The sequence below is a fragment of the Littorina saxatilis genome, linkage group LG17, assembly GCF_037325665.1.
Source record: "Littorina saxatilis isolate snail1 linkage group LG17, US_GU_Lsax_2.0, whole genome shotgun sequence".
NCBI lineage: Eukaryota > Metazoa > Mollusca > Gastropoda > Littorinimorpha > Littorinidae > Littorina > Littorina saxatilis.
Window position 1 is genome coordinate 2,735,416 of NC_090261.1, and position 6,927 is coordinate 2,742,342.

General features: G+C 47.0%; 1 protein-coding gene across 1 annotated transcript in view; it reads right to left on the reverse strand.

Annotated features, from left to right (window-relative positions):
- The window catches only part of LOC138952840 (uncharacterized), an 85,858-nt gene extending 83,306 nt beyond the window's left edge, over positions 1-2,552 (reverse strand). Inside the window, exon 1 of the mRNA XM_070324572.1 lies at positions 940-2,552. The gene's annotated coding sequence lies outside the window, so the exon portion shown is untranslated. The remainder of the gene's footprint in view (positions 1-939) is intronic.
- Positions 2,553-6,927: the final 4,375 nt, after the last annotated feature.

Below are 6,927 nucleotides of genomic sequence, written 5' to 3' on the forward strand. Positions count from 1 at the left end.
ACCGGCACACACAATCGGAATCGGTTTATATAATAAAAGAGCGATACTGCATGGCTTTGAATTCTTTTCGGCAGGCTGTACAGTCAAAAACAACAACAACAACAACAACAACAACAACAACAACAACAACAACAACAACAACAACAACAACAGAAGTAACATAAACCGACAGAAGTACTAGTAGAAGACAAAAGGCGAACGGAAATAACCGTTGATTGGTTTCGTCATGATGATACAATCTTGTTTCATTCCGTAAATTTTGTGTGTGTAAAATTATTTCAAGTATTATGCAGTATCTCCGTGTAAGTCGCGTCTCACTGTGAATATAACGATCTTCTGGCAAACAAACACTGCAGTAATTTGAGCCGTAGCACAGGTGACAGACGATGGCAAAATAAAATGGAGAAAGAAAAATCCCACACAGACAGAACAAAAACATGCTCGAAACGTAAACCCATTCGTGAAAAAGATGTTAAAACTGGGGAAAACTGTGTGTTATATCGAGTCACTGGTAATATGCATGCAGTAAGGACAGAACATCATGTTGACACAAATCAGTCTGGGGCGAACAAACGTGACATAATACGGATAATGATGAAAGTACAGAGTGCACTCCCCTAAACAAATTCTGAAAACCTGTCGGTCTGTGAAAAAGTGAAGAAAGAAAGAAAAGAAGAAAGAAACGAGAAAAAAAAAGCGCAAATTCAATAATTCAATTGCAACAATAATTGATTTTTTAAAATTGTCAATCCGGAAAAGACATTTGTGTTCGCGTCTTAAAAGTGCCTGTTGTCTCCGTCAAGAAAAGATACAACGAAAGTAAACTGTTAACACGTTGTTAAACATCAACGACATGTGATTTTACTCCATTAATCTAAAGCAAAATCTTTAACATCGGTAACAGTTAAACTGTAAAACAAACAAAAGTCGCCAACCTACCTTACACGGCAGAAAGCAATCAGTACACAGTTCACTCAAGCGTCCACAGACCACAACGACGTCAACCACAGCGGCAGCAACACCACACCTTATCCTAACATCCCCGCGGCACCGGCTAACAGTGAATGAAACACCATCAGCAACAATGCGACATCTCTCTGCCTCTGTCTGCCGCTCTATTGCTGCACACACCACTGAGCAAGCAGGAATAACGCGCCCGGCACGTGCACACACAGCGAAATATCGGACACCAATATCCACCACTGACTGCGAGTCGCTGCCACTAGTTCTACAGCGTGTGAAATTCCTCTCGGTCCCTCAATACACTGTTGTTACACTGTCACAATATTCACCTTTTCTGCTACTTCTGAATGCTTCTGGATTAGAATTAGAACATGTCTGCCTTCTCAAAGTGGCAATACGTTCATATCTTTTATCCTGCGGCTATTCAACGTTTTCCTTTCTCAGTTCCGGTGTTTTGATCCGTGGTACCGTATTCAGTCACTTGCTTTTCCGTTCTTCCAGTTGACCGGGTCTTTACAACTATACACCAGAGCTTCTGTCAAACTGAATGGCAAAGATCGCAGAGTAAAAGTTCAGTTTGAAAAGCCTGCATTCCGTCCGCGCAAGGTCTTGGCCTGACAAATCGAGGGTTAACAAAAACACTACAGCACCCACTGGGTGTTGAAAGTCAATGGAAAAGTCCCAGCATATATTCTTTAAAGTTCCAGGTCGCGTTGAAGTCCCCGTCTGACTGGTCAAACGTTAAAAAAGGTAAAAATCCGATGGACTTCAGAAACCAAAAAGCGGCGAAGTCCCAACTCGAGATTGAACACTTATAAATGTGTGCAACATAACATCCAAAACAAGCTTAAAACTTGTCTTTGCCGAAACTCAAAGATCCTTCTTCCAGTTCCACCTCCACTGTGACTGAGAGATGGCATTTACAACGGTAAGTCCAATGCAGAGTGACAGAGATGGTCAGAATGTTTGCATACTCCTAGGTCCTGTCAGGAACTCTTGTCTTTTATATTGCCTGTCCCGCTGTTCCACACTGTCAGCTGGGCATCGGCAGCGCACCACGCTGGCACCTGGGGGGAGCGACAGTGAGAGAGAGCCAGCGATTTCCCTGCGATACCCACAGTTTCACAACTCCGGTCTGAGAGTGAGAGAGACAGCGAGATCTCCGCTTCACAGTGTTTAGCGCCCAAGCTCTCTCCCTTCTCCTCTCTCTCTCTCTCGTGTCTCTCTGTGGCAGGCTGGCGGTGACTTGTGTGTCGATTGACCCGGCTTTGTGACTGAGCCTGCTAGTACTGGTACCAAACTCTGACAATTCCTCTGACACGCCGGGGTGGGAGGAAAGGCTTTTGTCTCTCAATGACAGGGAGGGAGCAAGTCACACAAGTTTCTCTCGGCGCGTCTCTACCGCTCGCCCACAGAACGATAGTGAAAATCCGGCAACACCCCTTGGCCTGGAGGTGTGAGAAGGTATTGTTGGGGACTGAAAAGAAGCTCACTTTCCACTGTCGCTGGTGCTATTCAGTCGAAAAGCTTTTCTGAATGGGTGTAGTCCGCTAACTTTGTGATTTTGCGCTCAGACCCGAAGAAAAAAGTCGTTCCCCAATACAGTCATAGGAGTTGCCACAGTGGACTTCGCTACTTTTTCTCAGTCAAACGGTTGCCTCAGGTCACTTCTTATTTGAGGCTAGCCTTGTAGTATAGCATTTAGTTACTTTACGGGTGTGACCGTGGCGTTTTCCTTGCAGGGCCGTTCAAGTTTCAGACCCGCCACAACAGTCTCAGGTCCATCATTCCCGACAGAGAGGTGCGAAACCTTGCCGAACATAGATCACAAGACTGTGTCAGACTGATCGACCACAACATTGGTGCAGGCAGCTGGCGTCTGAGTGAAAACAGTCTATAATCTGGTCACTATATTCTGTTACTTTGTCAGTCAGTTTTGCTATTCACTGCCCAGACGAGCGAATGGTAAGCTAACATCGCTTGTAAGTTGCAAAGGGCACCAGAGTCAGCAAACAGAAGAGTCGTACCGAGCAAAGCGAAATCAAAGAGCTTTGTGATATTGAACGGACAAGACGTCGTCCAATCCACAAATCCTGTGATGAGATATCCCCGCTGTGAAAAGTAGTGGCTCTGCCTTTGCTGTCTCTCTTCCGACTCAGGGCAGTCACAACACAAGCGTAGTTTCCTACAAAGCTTGAATGGTCAACCCTTCCCCATCACGAAACACAACTGTGATCACTGATGACAGACATGCTAGGAGAGAAATGTTCAAACAAGTGTGTCAAGTCCTCACCGCACTCCAGTCCAGTCAACATCTACAATCACTCACCGCACTCCAGTCCAGTCAACATCTACAATCACTCACCGCACTCCAGTCCAGTCAACATCTACAATCACTCACCGCACTCCAGTCCAGTCAACATCTACAATCACTCACCGCACTCCAGTCCAGTCAACATCTACAATCACTCACCGCACTCCAGTCCAGTCAACATCTACAATCACTCACCGCACTCCAGTCCAGTCAACATCTACAATCACTCACCGCACTCCAGTCCAGTCAACATCTACAATCACTCACCGCACTCCAGTCCAGTCAACATCTACAATCACTCACCGCACTCCAGTCCAGTCAACATCTACAATCACTCACCGCACTCCAGTCCAGTCAACATCTACAATCACTCACCGCACTCCAGTCCAGTCAACATCTACAATCACTCACCGCACTCCAGTCCAGTCAACATCTACAATCACTCACCGCACTCCAGTCCAGTCAACATCTACAATCACTCACCGCACTCCAGTCCAGTCAACATCTACAATCACTCACCGCACTCCAGTCCAGTCAACATCTACAATCACTCACCGCCACCTCTTTGTCAGAGTATGCCCCCCGCCGGTTAGGGGGAAGAATTTACCCGATGCTCCCCAGCATGTCGTAAGAGGCGACTAACGGATTCTGTTTCTCATGTTACCCTTGTTAAGTGTTTTTTTGTATAGAATATAGTCAATGTTTGTAAAGATTTTAGTCAAGCAAGTAAGAAATGTTAAGTCCTTTGTACTGGAAACTTGCATTCTCCCAGAAAGGTAATATACTGTACTACGTTGCAAGCCCCTGGAGCAATTTTTTTTATTAGTGCTTTTGTGAACAAGAAACAATTAACAAGTGGCTCTATCCCATCTCCCCCCTTTCCCCGTCGCGATATAACCTTCGTGGTTGAAAACGACGTTAAGCACCAAATCAAGAAGTAGGAAGCGCGCTCTGGTTTTGACAGCAGGGGGGCGGACTGATTGGCAGACCGCTACTTGCTGCACGTGCATAGCGTGTCAAGCGAAACACAGCACGCCGTGGTTGGTCCTCTCTGTCTCGTTCAGTCCCCTGACCCAAATAAAAGCAAGGACCTGTTTCGGGTTGTTGTGGATATTCTCTTCTTGGCCCATCAACCAATTTGTTCCTGCCATACTTTTGAAAACTGCAGATTTCTTCGCGATAAAACTTGGCATGAGGCTGTATTGAACTGGCATTCTTTCTACTCTTGGTTCTGCCCTTCTTTCAATAATCGCACCTCGAATGCACGCGTGCTTTCTCTCTTCTTTTACAAATGACATACTCTATATATCCTGTTTTACTTTCAATTTACTTACTTTTTGCCCCCCCCCCCCCTCCCTCCCCAATCAGATTTCCCTTCCGGGAATCCACTTGCCATTATAGTGATTGTAGTGCACGCAAGTAAACTTGATGGAAAATTGCTGAGGAAAGTGTGTGTGTGTTGGATGGGTTGGGCGGGTGGGTGGGTTGGGGGGGGGGGGTCTCAGGGAGGGTCAGAAGCAGGACAAGTGAGGGGTGTCCCGTGGGGTCTGGGAGGGAGGGACGGGAGGGGGGGAGGTGGCATCCATTATTGACACGCGCTTATTTACCCACCGTCGTGCTCCATTGATTATCATTGCCTCTCACACATTACCACGTCCCGTCATGGGACCCCTCACCCCACCACCATCACCGGGCCCACTTGCCCCAGTCAGTTAAAAGGGGCAGAGCTGACAGGGAGTAGAGGGAGGGGGGAGAAGTGAGAGGGGGGGGGGGATCCATCCAGCATCCACGTAAGTATTGGACATACATATGGACAGGCCACAACCGAATGAACCACCACCTTTTCACCAAGTTCAGAATTGGCCAGTCAGACCAGTGCCCTTGTCAAACAGGCAGCATGACAACGGAACACCTGCTGCAGACTTGCCCACTACACGATCAGGAGCCAGATCTGGGCGGAGGCGACCACGGTGCAAGGGAAGCTCTATGGCAGTCTCAGTGGACGACCTACAGCGCACGGCAACATTTGCGCGGGGAACCGGCGTTTCCATCCGTCTGAGTGATCGACAAGAAGAAGAAGAAGGACATACATATATAGAAATACTAGCAGTTAAGCCCGGCTTCGCCCGGGAGTAAGCGGAGCCCTGTAGCAATTTAAGACGCTCGCTATCCCATTATCATTAGCTTTACCTCCTTTGTTTGGATACAAAAAAGAGTTATCTCCCTTACCTTCTAGAAATTTCCGGAACTGTCCAGTTAATTTTTCATTCTTCATTTCTTCCCCTCATAGGAGCAATAGCAAGTCTCTAATATCACTGGCATGATGTGCTTGCTACAGGTGAACAGTTATCTCCCTTACCTTCTAGAAATTTCCGGAACTGTCCAGTTAATTTTTCATTCTTCATTTCTTCCCCTCATAGGAGCAATAGCAAGTCTCTAATATCACTGGCATGATGTGCTTGCTACAGGTGAACAGTAGGCACTGAACTGGTCTTGCACCATATAGGCTGTATTCAATAAATGGGAGGTCCATAATACCGTTGTCTGAGATACTGCAAGGGCTCACCATGCAACACTCATTTCCACAGCCGAGGCACTTGCCATTGTCCAGCAGTTACAGACCTCCGAATGACACGGGGTGGGGGTAGGGCGCAGGGGTGCATTAGAATGTATTAATTATGGGTATGCGCGCCCACATGCACACGACTCCCACCACAAACACACATACACACACATATACCGACAGCCTCAGAATAACAGCGCCCATTGTCTTACGTTTTAAAGAGAAAATAAGATTCACATAGGTACTTGTACGGACAAGACTCATATTGTTATAGCATACGCAAGCCCCGAAGTATCGCCATGGTACTGTCGATAAATCATTTGTGTTACGTCGTAACGAAGGCAACAAAGTAGCAGAAAGAAAGACTTGCACAGAGAGAAAGACGCCAGGGCAGAGGCAGCATCCACTGACGAACGGCAAGAACAGGGAGGATCACTTGTGTCTCAGGGGGCCCTGTGCCAAACGACTTTCACTGGAAAAAAAGACATCTCTAAGAAAACTAGACCAGGCCAATTAAACGCCGACACTCTGGATTACCCGCCCATCCCCCCACCCCAGAACCCCTTTCCCTTTTCCGTCTCCGGTTGCCTCCTTCTCCCGTTCATTGTGGAAACTTTCCAAGCGGAGCAGTTCACCGAGAGAAAGAATGAAAGACAATCAGTGAATCAGTGAACACGTAAACCAACGCCACGAGTTCTGGGCTGTGATTAAGGAAAGACACTAATAACCGGTGAAGCCAATTCTTAATTAAACTGTCTCTTTTGGGGTGTTACGTTTTAAACGTCTAATTAGGAAGACGTGCACCCCCTACCCCTAAACGCGAGCACACACACACACACACGCACGCACGCACACACCACACACACACACACACACAGACACACTGACACACACACACACACACACACACACACACACACACACACACTCTCTCTCTTGAAATAAAATGTTCTCTCTCTCTCTCCTCTCTCTCTCTCTCTCTCTCTCTCTCTCTCTCTCTCGCTCTCTCTCTCTCTCTCTCTCAGCTCAGTATTCCACAATTGCCAACCGAACCGAGAGAAAGAATGAAAGACAATCAGTGAATCAG